Source organism: Ischnura elegans, chromosome X, assembly GCF_921293095.1.
Source record: "Ischnura elegans chromosome X, ioIscEleg1.1, whole genome shotgun sequence".
Taxonomy (NCBI): Eukaryota; Metazoa; Arthropoda; class Insecta; order Odonata; family Coenagrionidae; genus Ischnura; species Ischnura elegans.
The window spans coordinates 9,772,379-9,786,348 of NC_060259.1; positions in this window are offsets into that span (position 1 = coordinate 9,772,379).

Sequence of the window (13,970 nt, forward strand, 5' to 3'; positions counted from 1 at the left end):
TAGAGATGCGCACCTCCTCTTTATTGATTTTAAGAAGGCGTACGACAGTATCAACAGAAACCAAATGTGGAAATATCTCAGGAGAATGGGAATCCCAAACAAACTAGTCAAACTGGCTCAGATATGTACAGAAAACTCAAGTTGCAAAGTACAGATAAATAATGAATTTTCAGAAGGTTTTGATGTAGTCACGGGGGTACGACAAGGAGATGCACTCTCACCATTGCTTTTTAACCTGTCATTAGAAAATGCACTTAAAGTCGTAAAGGAGCAACAACCGGGGATTGAAGTCGGCAAAAAGATAAATCTGCTAGCTTTTGCAGATGACGTGACCTTATTGGCGGAGGATGCAAATGGGTTAAAAACTCTTGCAGAGTCTCTGATAAAAGAAACCAAAAAAGTAGGATTAGAAATTAGCGAAGAAAAAACAAAATACTTAATTGTTGGTCGACACGCAGAAAATATAGAAGCAGAGGCTTTAAAAGTCCAAAATTATACCTTTGAAAGGACAACAAATTTTAAATACTTAGGAGTAACCATAGAACAGGAAAATAAAGAGGAGGTAGAGATAAATGCAAGGTTACTTCTCGGGAACAACTGTTATTGGGCTCTTAAATCATTGCTAAAATGCAAACTTCTGTCAAGAAAAACTAAATCAAAACTGTACAAGACAATAATACAACCAGTAATACTCTACAGATCCGAAACCTGGACTTTAACAAAAAAACCAGGAGAGGAAATTGATAGTTTTTGAAAATAAGATCCTCAGAACAATATATGGTCCTATTAATGAAGATGAAGTATGGAGGATCAGAACCAACAAAGAGCTCAGAGAATTATATACAGACCCGGATATAATAGCGCAAATAAAAAGCAGGAGATTAAGATGGGCCGGTCATGTAAAGAGGAGAAAAGATGAGTCCATGCTAAGAATGGTATTTGAAAATCAACCCCGAGGAAAACGTCCGCTTGGGCGACCCCGACTAAGATGGCAGGACCAAGTGAAAAGGGACTTAGGGAAGATGAGAGCAGATGCAGAATGGATGGCGGATAGAGATAGATGGCGACATGTTGTTGGTGAGGCCAAAAACCTCCTGAGGTTTGAGTGGCCACATAGGTAAGGTAAGGTTCATTTTTTTGGAGGCCGTTCGTTTCATCTGGCTGTTCATTTGGGCTCTCGCGTTCATTTTGATTGTGTGTTCATTTGAACATTTGCGTTCGAAGAACCGGATTCGATGGTTCAGGTTTGCGGCCAATTTACGGGTTGGTTATCTATTCGTAATTTTTGCTATGGTTCAAATTTAATGTAAACGTTTGGTTAAAACTTATTTTGATTCATTATTTTTACGCAAAAACTCTGTTTCAGCACACGGAAAACTTAAACAGAGATTGTAAAATTATTTTATATCCACATTTACTTTGTTATTAGATTATTCGTATTGACTTTTAACCCGGGTTAATCTATATTTTACTCTGTTACTTTAAGAGATATGAACTGATGATATTAGATGACACAGATTTGGTTTCAACTTTCGTCAAATTACTTGTTTGCGGTGTAATTAGACATCGAATGGGAAGCACTTGGTACTCTCCTGGAGAAAGTCTACGGAGGCATGTATCCATAATTTTCGAAGGAATGAAAACAATATGTTACCTACGGCGATTTTATTCGATGATGTTAGGTTTTTCACGTCGCGACATTTTATGTATTTTATTGTGACCACTTTGCTTAATTGCAAACAAATACAGCTCAAAGCGCTAACTCTTTCTTTGCTTTCCATGTTTAATATTTAAATATGATACAGAATTCCATGAGTGCAAAATATTCTACTATTTTTTTATATTCTACCAAAAGGACTAATTTAGCAATGAAACTGATTATTTCTCACCGTCTTACGCATGCTATTATTGGCAGTTAATTGCATTGTTATAATGGACCTGACACAGGCTGTAATGAGGAGAAAGAAATCGATATCTTACCGAGGAGTCAAAGAGAGAGATTCACAAATGACGTTAATACTAAAAATATTTATAAGGAACAATTAGCTGTGAATGAAAGTCTAAATTGCTCATGAGAGCAGCAATTAAAAACCTTTCTCGTGCTAAGTACGCGAATAACTTCAGACGCTGGGTTGATAAATATTAATTCTGACGTATTCTACAAGTGAATAGCAGATATTGTCGTGCGCAAGGATAACCAAGTAAAGGCCCGGGACAGAATTTGCTTGAAATTACTATGACAAGCTGCACAAACCATATGATACCACTTTAAGCTTTCATTTACTCTAAACGTCCGATAATCAGTATTTTCTACCTGAATGACCGTGACTATTTGCCATGAACAGATAATTTGAACTGTTCTTTTTACTGAACAGGTTCAAAATGAACGGTTCATCAAAATGTGAGTTTAACCCACCTAGCCACAACCAACCGCTAATTATTTCGCGCCTGATATTCGGCGTATTTCCCAACTTTTGGATATTTTTCCATGCAACTAATCTTTTATCTCCGGTATACCTTCTGGAAGCACTGTTTTCATTTCCGGATATAAAAAATCGGTGCATTGTTTTCCGAAAATTTTATATTCATAATGTTTTACAATGCGTATCAAGAGGCTTGTGCCATAGTGACTCATGTGATTTTAAATAAATAAATATATTTCCCCTTAGTTATTGCTTTACGATTTTTATTTTCAATTTCAATTCAATCAATATTATTTTAAACTAAGTATTTTAAATTTCCTTTCCCTTGGGCTACAACCTTGTCGCGGTGGAAAGGCTTGCGCGCTCCTATGACCCCTAGAGCTGCACTGGCGGGATTAATTCTAAATTATTCCCGGTAGGGCCACCCATGCCAGATAGGTCGAAGGGTAGGAGCCAGACGAAAGGTAGTCCACGTGATGGTGTCACGTGAAAAACACTGTTGGAATGGAAGTGGGAAACCCTACCAACTATCTCTTCCCTGAACACATGGAGTACAACCAAATGAGCCTCGGAATCTCATCGCCCGGGACCCGTCCTCAAAGGGCGGGTGTCGGGCACGGCAACGAGGTCGGCAAGGTCCTCGGGGTCGTCAACATGCGAAATCCTTGCAGAGACTTATCATCATCATCATCTACAGCAGCAATGAAGAAGGAAGAAAAGAAGACCAAGAAGATGGAGAAGAAGAAGTCGGCTTTAAATGTAGGGACGTGGAATGTGAGGACTATGATGAGGGCGGGGAAATTAGAAAATATTAAAAGGGAAATGGATAAAGGGAGGATAGACGTCTTAGGATTATGCGAGGTGAGGTGGAGGGATGGGGGGGACTATTGGAGTGATGGGTATAGGGTTATATACAGTGGAGGGGAAGAAAGCCAGCGAGGGGTAGCTTTAGTATTAAACGGGAAGATGGGTAAGCGTGTGGTAGGTATAGACCAGGTAAGCGATAGGATTCTGGTGGTAGAAATTGAGGCGCGGCCCACCAACCTTGTGGTGGTCCAGGTTTACATGCCCACTAGCAATCATAGGGAGGAAGAAGTAGACGAGGTGTATGAACAGCTCGAGGGTATAATTAGAGACACACCGGGTAAGAAAAATCTGGTAGTGATGGGGGACTGGAACGCCTCAGTCGGGGAAGGCAGGGATGGAAACGAAATAGGAGATTTTGGTCTAGGAATACGGAACGACAGGGGAGAGAAAGCAGCAGAATTTTGTAGTAGAAACAAATTATTCATCACAAACACGTGGTTCAATCATCATAAAGGGCGAAGGTACACGTGGAAAAGTCCAGGGGATGCGGGGAGATATCAAATAGACTACATTATGGTAAGACAGAGGTTTAGGAACAGTGTGAAAAACTCGCGCAGCTTCCCTGCAGCGGATGCGGATTCGGACCACAATCTAGTGCTCATGAAATGCAACGTAAGATTCAAAAGACTTATGAAAGTTAGGAAGGCGAAGAAATGGAACGTAGAAGCCCTGAAGGGGAGTATGAGGAGAGAATATCAGGAGCTAGTGGACATTAGTATACGGGAGATTGAAAGTACCAAGACGGTAGAGGAAAGATGGGATAATATAAAAACGGGAATAGTCAAAGCGGCAGAGAAGTCAATTGGTTACGTTGACAGTAGAAGGATAAAGAAGCCGTGGATAACGGAGGCAATGGTTAATGAAATGGAGGAGAGGAGGAAGTGGAAGAACGTGGACACAGAACAGGGCAAAAGAATGTATAGGGAATTGAATAATCGATTACGACGTGAAACTAAGAGGGCAAGGGAGGCTTGGTGGAAAAGACAGTGCGAGGAAATGGAAAAGTTCCAGAAGGATGGAGAAGTAGGCGCGTTGTACGCCAAAGTTAAGTCGCTATCGGGCGGCAAAAGAGGACAAGCCATGTATAAAATTAAGGCTAAAGATGGGAGGATGCTAACCGAGCGAGAAGAGGTACAGGGTAGATGGAAGGAATACGTGGAGGACCTGTATGACGGAACGAATAGATCAGAGAGATTGACTCTAGAGGAGGAAAGTGCAGTGGAGGAGGATAATCTTGGGCCGGAGATATTAGATTCAGAAATAGAGAGAGCGCTCCGTGATATGAAGGCTAGGAAAGCAGTAGGCGTGGACAACATCCCGTGTGAGCTTCTGAAGAATCTAGGGAAGGAAGGTAAGAAAAGGTTTTTCGAACTAGTGCGCAAGATCTATGAGGAGGGATGTTGGCCGGAGGATTTCGTGAAGACGGTTTTAATTCCGCTTCCGAAAAAGAAGAAAGCTTTGGAATGCGGAGATTATAGGACTATCAGCCTAATATCCCATGCGGGCTAAGTAGTGCTGAGGATATTGAACAGACGGATGGAGGCGAGGGCAAACGAGTATTTGGGCGAAGATCAGTTTGGTTTCAGAAAAGGGAAGTCAACTCGTGATGCAATAGCAATAATGAGGGCCCTCGTGGAGAGGAACCTAGAATATGAGCAGGACGTGTATGTGTGTTTCGTGGATTTTGAAAAAGCGTTTGATAGGGTGAACTGGGTAAAGTTAATGGATATTCTCAAGAGAATAGGTGTTGACTGGAGGGATAGACGACTTATTTGTAATCTGTATATGGCCCAAACTGCGCAAGTGAGGATAGCGGACGGAAAATCTGGGTGGGCAAGCATTGGCCGAGGTGTGAGGCAAGGCTGTCCTCTATCGCCACTGCTCTTTAACGTGTATGCTGAAGAGATGGTAAGGGAAGCGTGGGATGAGTTAGAAGCTGGGATAAAAGTGGGAGGAATGATGTTCAAATCAGTGAGATTCGCGGATGACCAGGCGTTGATCAGTCAGTCAGCAAGGGGGCTTCAGGCCCTAGTGGATGCGTTATACGAACGTTGCGAGGAGTTTGGGATGAGGATTAATCACAAGAAAACTAAGGTAATGCGGTTTTGTAAAGCATCACGAGCGAGGAATGTGAGAGTCAAGATAAAGGTGGGTGGTGAAAAACTTGAGCAGGTTGAGCAATTCAACTATTTAGGCAGTACGTTAGAGGAAAACGGATACAGTAGTAAGGATATCAGGAAGAGAATAGCATTAGCGAAGGAGGCGTTCATGAGCAGGAAGGAGTTTCTGAGAGGATCGTTGTGTAAGAGTTTAAAGAAAAGGTTAGTGAAGAGTTTGGTTTGGAGTGTAGCTCTCTACGGTGCGGAAACGTGGACTCTGAGGAAAGAAGACGAGAGAAGATTGGAGGCGTTCGAGATGTTGGTATGGAGAAGAATGGAGAGGGTGAAATGGACGGAGAGGAAAAGGAACGACGAAGTGCTGGATATGGTTGGCGAGGAGAGAAAGCTTTTAGATGAGATACGAAGGAGACAGAAGGTTTGGATGGAGTTAGTGCTTAGCGGTGAGGGGATGTTGAAAATGGTGTTGGAGGGTAGAATGTTGGGGAAACGAGGGAGGGGAAGGAAAAGAATAGGATTTTTAGATAGATTGAAAGAGAGTAGGCCTTACAGTGAATTAAAGAAGGCAGTGCTGGAAGGAAAGGGAGGCTCCCAGATCACCTCTTTAGTACTCCATGGAAACCTACCTTAATCGGTAGAATACTATAATAAATTTTAAATTTTCATTCATTTGCCCTCTTCTTAGTAATCAGGTCTTCTAATTATCATCGGATGATTTAAATTGATTTGGGGGGTATTACAAATCAGCGGGATGTAAAGGAATGAATAAACCGCGAGGGGTATGATGGGAATGTGAGGGGGCGTTACCGGGAAGGATTCAGGTGAGGTTTGGGATGGTTGGTGAGCGATGCCCCCCAACGGGACGCCCCCCCCCCCCACAGCCTCCGCCCCATCGCCTTGTCCATAAATTGATGCGATGGTAGAAGTAATATTGGTGTGTTTTCTCACTCACTCCTCACCATGCATCCAAGTGCGAAGTGGACGTTTCCGGGGAAATCGACAAATTTTGAGAGGGAAATGTCTGCGGGGTGAGTGGGAATTCATTTTCTACAATCTAAAACAGAAGTGGTGTTCTTCAGTTTCATCATAACGTTGCCAACTCCGACTCTGACCCTGACTACATAAGAGGTATTTGAATACCATATTGATACGATAGTTGTCTAAAACCTTGGCATGGCAAACAGTGGCGGCGCGTGCGTATACGCATGTTAGCAAGTGCACACCCAAAGATGAATGAATTATAAAAGAAAACTATTCCTTTGCAACGAGAAGGATAAAAATCCTGTCTGCATATGCTAGAAACATGAACGCTACAGCTTTTCGAATTCACCGCTCTACAAGTGTGCGATCCAGTGGCATCGCGCCGGGCCAAAGGCATTGGCCGGGCGCATTTTCGGTCTATGCGATCGCTTGAGGGTGCTCTGGCGGGACGAAGTATGCGGGGGGGTGTGTGCAGTTCAAAAGGGTGATGGGAGCAGACTCAAAACGATGCGAGTGCGCACGCGCATGTTTTTGGTGAGTGACTCGCAGGTTGTGTAGTGGTGTAGCCGCCACGTACACTACCTGCGCCCAGGATCCTAGTCCGTCTACAGAGTCATCTGTATGGCCGTTTTCTACAGTACTTCCTCATAGGGTGTAAGGAAAGGAGAATGAATTTCGCCTACCGTCACTTGTAAAGGCGTGTTTAGAATAATTATTTTCATGCATGCTAATATTATATCTGTTCATGCAATTTTAAGGTTAGAATATGCCAGTGATATGTTTTGCTTGCTATGTATTCTATTACGACGAAATATGATGCTCATGGATTAGTATTAACATAATATAATTAAATCATCCTATATCTGCTCTAATGCACACCCTAGATAAATTACCACCAGCCGCCACTGATGGCAAAATGACCGTGGTAATGACAGGATTCCGAGAGCCTCAATACTTCTCTTCTTCTCGGACCTGAGATGCCACCTGGCTTGATTCGCGGTTCTTGTCGGTATTCCATGACTGATATATTTTGATGAAATTAAATCCTCTACGTAATGCTAATGTATTTTTGTAATATATTTTCGGAAAGCTACTTTGCTTTATTTTGATCGTTCTGGGCATGGCATTGACTCGATAAAAATGGAAAAATAACACCCGCACTGTAAATAATATTTATCTTGTCCGTCTGTCAGTTCAATCATTCACTATTTTCTTGCTGTTAACTTTCTACTAACCAAACTGAATCTACTAGTCAACGTTATTTTCTGTTGATGACATAGCCACCAGTAGTCGTTTCCTGCCATAATTAAGCGCGGTGATTCATTCGGCACCTTTTTATATGCAGATCTTGTTCTTGTAGACAGGCGATTTATTCAAATCTCGAGAATAAAATATAATGCTATTAATTTGCCTTAATGAATAATAATTCTGTTCTCTCCCAGTATATCATCAAATGCTATGGATGGGGTTTATTTTGACGAAGTCCTTCCTTCAAAAATGCTTAATATTTTTTGTACCTTTTTCAGTAGTTAATATTCTCTTTTTTTGCCTGCGCATTCCTTCCCTTCTGCCATCATTGATTTTCTTCCCTTCATTTCCCTTTCTTGCACCCGTTTGTCTTCCGGGAGCCACGGTTCTTCCGGGGACGATGAAGCGATAATTATTTGAGTCCCATTTTCCTTTTCCATCAGAGTAATAAGTTCGCTCGCGAAAGGGGGAGATTTCATCTGTTACACGAGTTCTTCAACAATTTTTGACTTTGTAGCTCAGCACTACTCATGTATTTGAGTAGACGATGCTTTTTAAAGGAACCCAATAGATGCTGATGAATTTCGTTTTTCTTCTCATCCAAGTACACTATTTGCTATATCTAGCCTTTTAAACTTTCGTTTATCAGGTGTTTAATTCCTTTTGACTCCCGTCTAGGTATGCGCTTCCTTCCCGTGAAAATAACCGAGACCGTGGATTCATACATTTTGATGGCGTTTTCCTCTTATCTGGCTCTCAGTTCGCGGGTTGTTCCCGCCAGATTGATAGCCCTCCCTCGAGAACCACCAGTCACGCTTGGTTCGCAAAAGTCCCGTCCAGCTCCACCCTTGCCAATTTCGCCCACTCTCCACGCAAAGCACGCAAAAGCTATCTACTACTTCTGCCATAGCGTTTTTTTGGTTTCAAAGAGACCTTTCATGTCAGGAGAATCTCATGCGCCTTTTTTTGAAACTTTTATTGAAGGATATACAAAAGTTTTAAAAGATATTTCTCTTCCGTTCCTCGTAAAAGTTGATAATCTTCTGTTTTGGTCCTCAATTTTCTCGCAAGATGCAGCTCGTAACAGAGAATTGGTTATCTTTCGCAATTTGGTACCTGCTGACCCAGAGGTTTTTAATCTATTTATTAGCTGTCAAGTGCTCGCGAAATTTTGTTTTTCGTATTTCTTTAAATGAAATATTCTAGTAATGGCAAACTCTTCCACTATTTAAGATGCTAAATCCAGCATTTACAGTCGCGAAGTCGTCTTGTTATTTTTCCCCCGCCAGCAAAAATATTTGGCTGCAAACATTGAGAAAGGTTTGTTTCACGCGCATTTGTTTCGTTCAAGTTTTGGAAGGGTTCGAATATGAATTCATTTTATTTTTTTCATTTTGTAAAAGAATCATTTCAAGATAGTAGGCACAGTTGACTCAATAAATCATTAATAACAACTTTTTAAACGAAAAAAAATTATTAAAATAATGACTACCTACATTTACACATTTATTTCTAAGCATATTCATTCACTGAGGGAAAAATAAGCAGAGGAAGTGGCAGAGCCAATTGCGGGAAAAGCAAATGGGTTTTCATTGCAATAGTAAGCTTAACCAATCCATCGCGATCGAAATGCTTTTTCAATGTATGTTAATTTAAAGACTTATTAGGACGTATTGTTATTTCTCATAGAGATAGTTCTTTTGCCATTTATGACGAGTTTCCAACTAATTGAAGCGTAAGTGTTATGTGACAATAAGTCGCTTATTACTAATCCGCGTCAACGCCCTCGCGCACGATTCATGAAACTAATTCTGGCCATGGAACAACGTCTTATTTATCTTCTTCATTTGGAGGGCAGCCCCTCTCAATTCTATAGTGAGCTTGTATATTGGAACGGATACTCTTACAAATGATTTCAAATGCTGTAGAGCTAGTTTAATGTGACTAACGTTTTAGACTCGTTATCATTATTAATTTGGTAAAACTCCTTAGTGAGGTGACATACCAGCGTTTTATTTTACTGTGTTTTAAGGTTTGAAGATTACCCATTAAACTCATGGCTTTTGATCCTTTATTCGAAAGATAAATGAATTTAACATTATCAACCTGATCACCAGTTGCATTTATGCATAGGAATCAATTCATGTCAGCATCAATATAAGGGAGTGAAGAAATCAGTATGTGAGATTTTATTTTCAGGTGAGGAAGCAATCAAATTTTGAGAGGTTTTTACACATTACTCATTCAATTAAGAAACAATTTTTGATTTGTCTATTAGGCTTTATTCTGGGGTTTCGCGTTAAATGTTACAGAACCAGTGGTTTTACCCTTTTCAACAAGTATCCTTGGACAACCTCATCACATATTCTAAATCATTCACATAATTTCTGTGACTTGATGGATAAATAGTATGTCACTACAGGTATTTACAGTTGAATTCATTGTCAACCTCGCCATCAAATAAGCATTTTTGTAAAACCCATACCTTCAGAAAAATGAAGGGTGCGATAGAAGACAACTAGGTTGACCGTTATCCCTCTTGGCTTGCAACAATAAAAGGGTGTTCAAATATCGAAAGTGAAGGGTCAATATTTCAAGGGTTGATGGCTAGTTTTTTCCAGAGACTATTACTACAAATAAATAGCGTGTCAATTCGAGCAAAATGTATTGCTCATTCTAAACTAATTTTTCAAAGGCATTAAGTTACAGCTAGGAAAAGATTGTATCCTATACAAGTGAATTGGGCTGGACATGGTGTATGGTTTTAAAGGTGACGGAAACCGACATATACACAAGCTTTATAAAATTCCATGTCTTTATGAACATATAGAGTACGTTGCTTTTGTAAACTATATGGATAGCTGGAGTTTTAACGAGACCACAAGCGTTTCGTTTCGCCAGACGTCAGTGTACGTGCCTCACAACCAATCCCCTCCACCCCTCAACCTCAGTGTTGGAGCACGCCCCCAAAGGAGAATGCAGAAGAGCAACCCATTTTCCCCAGCGTGTGAGAACCAAGGACTCAGTTAGCCAGGCCACGCCATTGTCTGTGTGGGGCGGGGTTCTGAAGTCGAAGCCCTGACCTGCCTTAAGTGTGCAAAAGGAATGCAATAGTCAGGGGTGTGTGCTATCGGGGCCCTCAGCCAGTCCAAGCCACTGGTCGGTGGCGACTGAGGGGGTCTTTGTGTACCAGCCGAAGACTTCTCGACCTCTGATCTCCAGATCGGAAGCCATTCTCTCCAGGCGGAACAGCGAGTCTATTCTCCCCGAAGACTCCTGAAAGTGGGTGCGAATGATTGGCTACCGTGGGTTAGACCCAGTCGGGCCTCTCAGTCGTTCCAAATTCCTGTCCCCATCACGTCGTTAGCCGTTAATTCTGCAAAAACGGTCGGTGTTCTGTCGAGAACGTGATGAAACCGCGGAATTCGCGGCTTTATATCGGTCTAAATGGGAGCCGCTGTGATGTGATTGGTCCTCCCATCAATCTCTGGTATATCTTTTGCATCGTCCAATCACGAAGTTGCAATATCAAAAATCGACTCCCTGGTGTTTCCCAATTAAGCGCTTCCAAAAAGATTGATCTTCTAGAATGTTCTCAACATTACGGGAAATGAAAGTTGTTTCCAAGTGAATATCATGCCGCGGATTTCAGCAAAATGGACTTAACATGCATACTTAAGGGAAACACAACAAAAAAGATACATCAATATGGCTTCCGCTAGCTTTATGTTACCTCACCAACGCCCCTCTATGGTGCATATATAGTGTGAATACAATCTCACGCACGGCACCATCATCATTCGCACGACATTTGAAGCCAAAACGTTTTGTTCTTAATTCGGATCCTCTTTAGTAATTCAGGGATATACTTGGTGACACATCAATCCGTATCTATTCACTTGATGATAACGAGGTCAGAATATATTGCTGCTCAATTTCTACGAGTGACGTTGATAGAAAAGATGACTTTACTGGGCTTGCATATTTTTGGATGGAGGAAAGCTAAAATGATCTATGCAATGCAATTTTCTGCTTACTTTTATAATACTAGCATGTGATTTACAGACATCAGGCGTCCACGTTGAATTTCCGTTTCGCACCCACCTCTTTCCGCCAGTGGGCTTATTTCGACCGGCTTCAAAAATAACCTAATGAGTGGATTAGGTTATATTTTTTTAAGTTATTATTTTTTAAAGTTACTTTTTGCGGTCGAATTGTTCAAAATATGAAGATATTTTGAACAATTCGACCGCAAAAAGGAGTGCGGGTATTCTTCAATAGCCTCGTATTATCAGAATGTCACGCCATATCCAGTTATGTGAATCCAGTATACGGAAACGGGTTAATGAGACTGTGTGTACGTAGTTACTTTGGAACTATGACTTTCTTCTTCAAATATTTATGGGATTAGAGGGAGCTGTAGGGGAGGAGGTGTAAGGGAGGTGCATTGCAAGAATCGTGCCTTTGGAAAAGAATCTTAGAATGTATATTTCCAAACATTTGAAATGAACTATAAAGGTTGCCACAGAGGGCGTGGGCTGTACCTCATACCGCTGGGGTGTTAAGCAAGTGTGGTTGAGATTTCAACCCTACCCCCACATTGTTCAACCTCGGCCGCATCAAAAACACATACGCTCTTATGGTAAATAGAAGTGCCAAACAAAACGCAATTGTGCCTTCAAGACACTTCAACAGCCACGGATTACAAAGAAATTGATGACTGACTAAAAATACAACTAACGCCATTGATCAATATCGCTTCTGTTGGCTTGATCTAAAAGCATGAAAAACCTCTATGGCATTGACGACTATATCCTCTAATGCTCGTTCAGAACGTTTATATAAACATATTTAATACATTTCGTTCTAAATTGGATCCTATTTAGCATTCGCTAACGAAATTATTATTCTCATATTATTATCGTCTTTTTATGAAGCCATTTAGAATCTCAGGGACATCATTGTCTGTTACTGGGAAATCTTGGAAGAAGGAAAATAACTGTATTTAATGACCACTGTGGAAAAGTATATAGATAAATGTGACGAACTTCAATATTTATATAATTTTGGTGTCATTAAGACCAATTTTTAATTCAAAACATGTTGAATGCGTATAATATCCAATGAGGAATCCTCAGAGTTTATTTTAAGTGGCATTCATTAATGGCCATATTCGTGGACTGATTGCTCATTCGTTTATCAACACTAAACGTTTCCCCTCCCTAAAAATATCGGGGTGTTGCCACTTGCATCATCATCATCAACGACATCATCAACAACAACCATTAGATTGGTTTGCCGCATCTCTCCATTCCTCTCTCCTATCCGCTAGCCTTTTCATAGCGGCGTATTTCTTCTCTTTTACCTCCTATATAAGACACTTTTATAAGACATTGAAAAGTAATCGTAGGTAAAAAAAGAGGACTCGGGCAATAAATATCGGCGAGTGGCGATGAAGGAATAGTATATATAGCCGTGTGCCGGCAGTTGTATTCGTCGACGGCAGGGTTTACGCTAATTTTTATGGCATTATTCACCGTAGACCATGAAAAAGGCCTTAGCATATGTTTGTCAGAGTCATTAAAAGCGTGAGGGCCACCGTGGTGTAGAGGAGGCAGTTGGTTGCCGAAGGCCAGAAGGAACTTTTGATTACGACGCGGAAAATGTGGTCAAAATGCACTACCCAGTCAACTGCCCCTATGGTTATGCAAGATAGGAGGAGAATATCAACTAATAAATAAGCGCGTAAGAATTCAATAGCCATGCAGCATCCTCTGGACCTCGTGCTAAGTGTTCCGAAGTTTTAAGATCAGAGGAATTCCCTCAGCGTGTGAGCAGCATCACGTCATCCGTCAGTGGGGTTTGATCCGAGGAATATCTGGCTCGTTGCATGATACTTTACCCACTACACCACCGGAACGATCGAGCCCTGAGGCGGCTTCAATTTCCAATATGTCGGCCGTGTTCACAGATGTCACGACGAGTGTGAACTCCATTCTGGGTAGGACACATTCAAGCATACTTTAAGAGGATATGGGGAAGAATTCGTTGCTGGATCTTTTGCGCGTTGTCAGAATGCGTTGGTTATGATTATTTCCATATATGAAGGGGCATGTATTTTAAAAAAATTCCCGGTTGTATGAGAGTATTACGAGGGCAAATTTTTGGAAGACAAACGTCTTCAGGCAGTTCCTGAACTGGCCGCTCTCTGACGCCTACAATTTTGTGTTAACTTTTCCGCCACTGTACTTCTGAATTTATCCTCACACAAACACATTAATATAATTTGAAGGACCAAATATTTTCACTTTGTGTATAGAATGGAATAACCGCT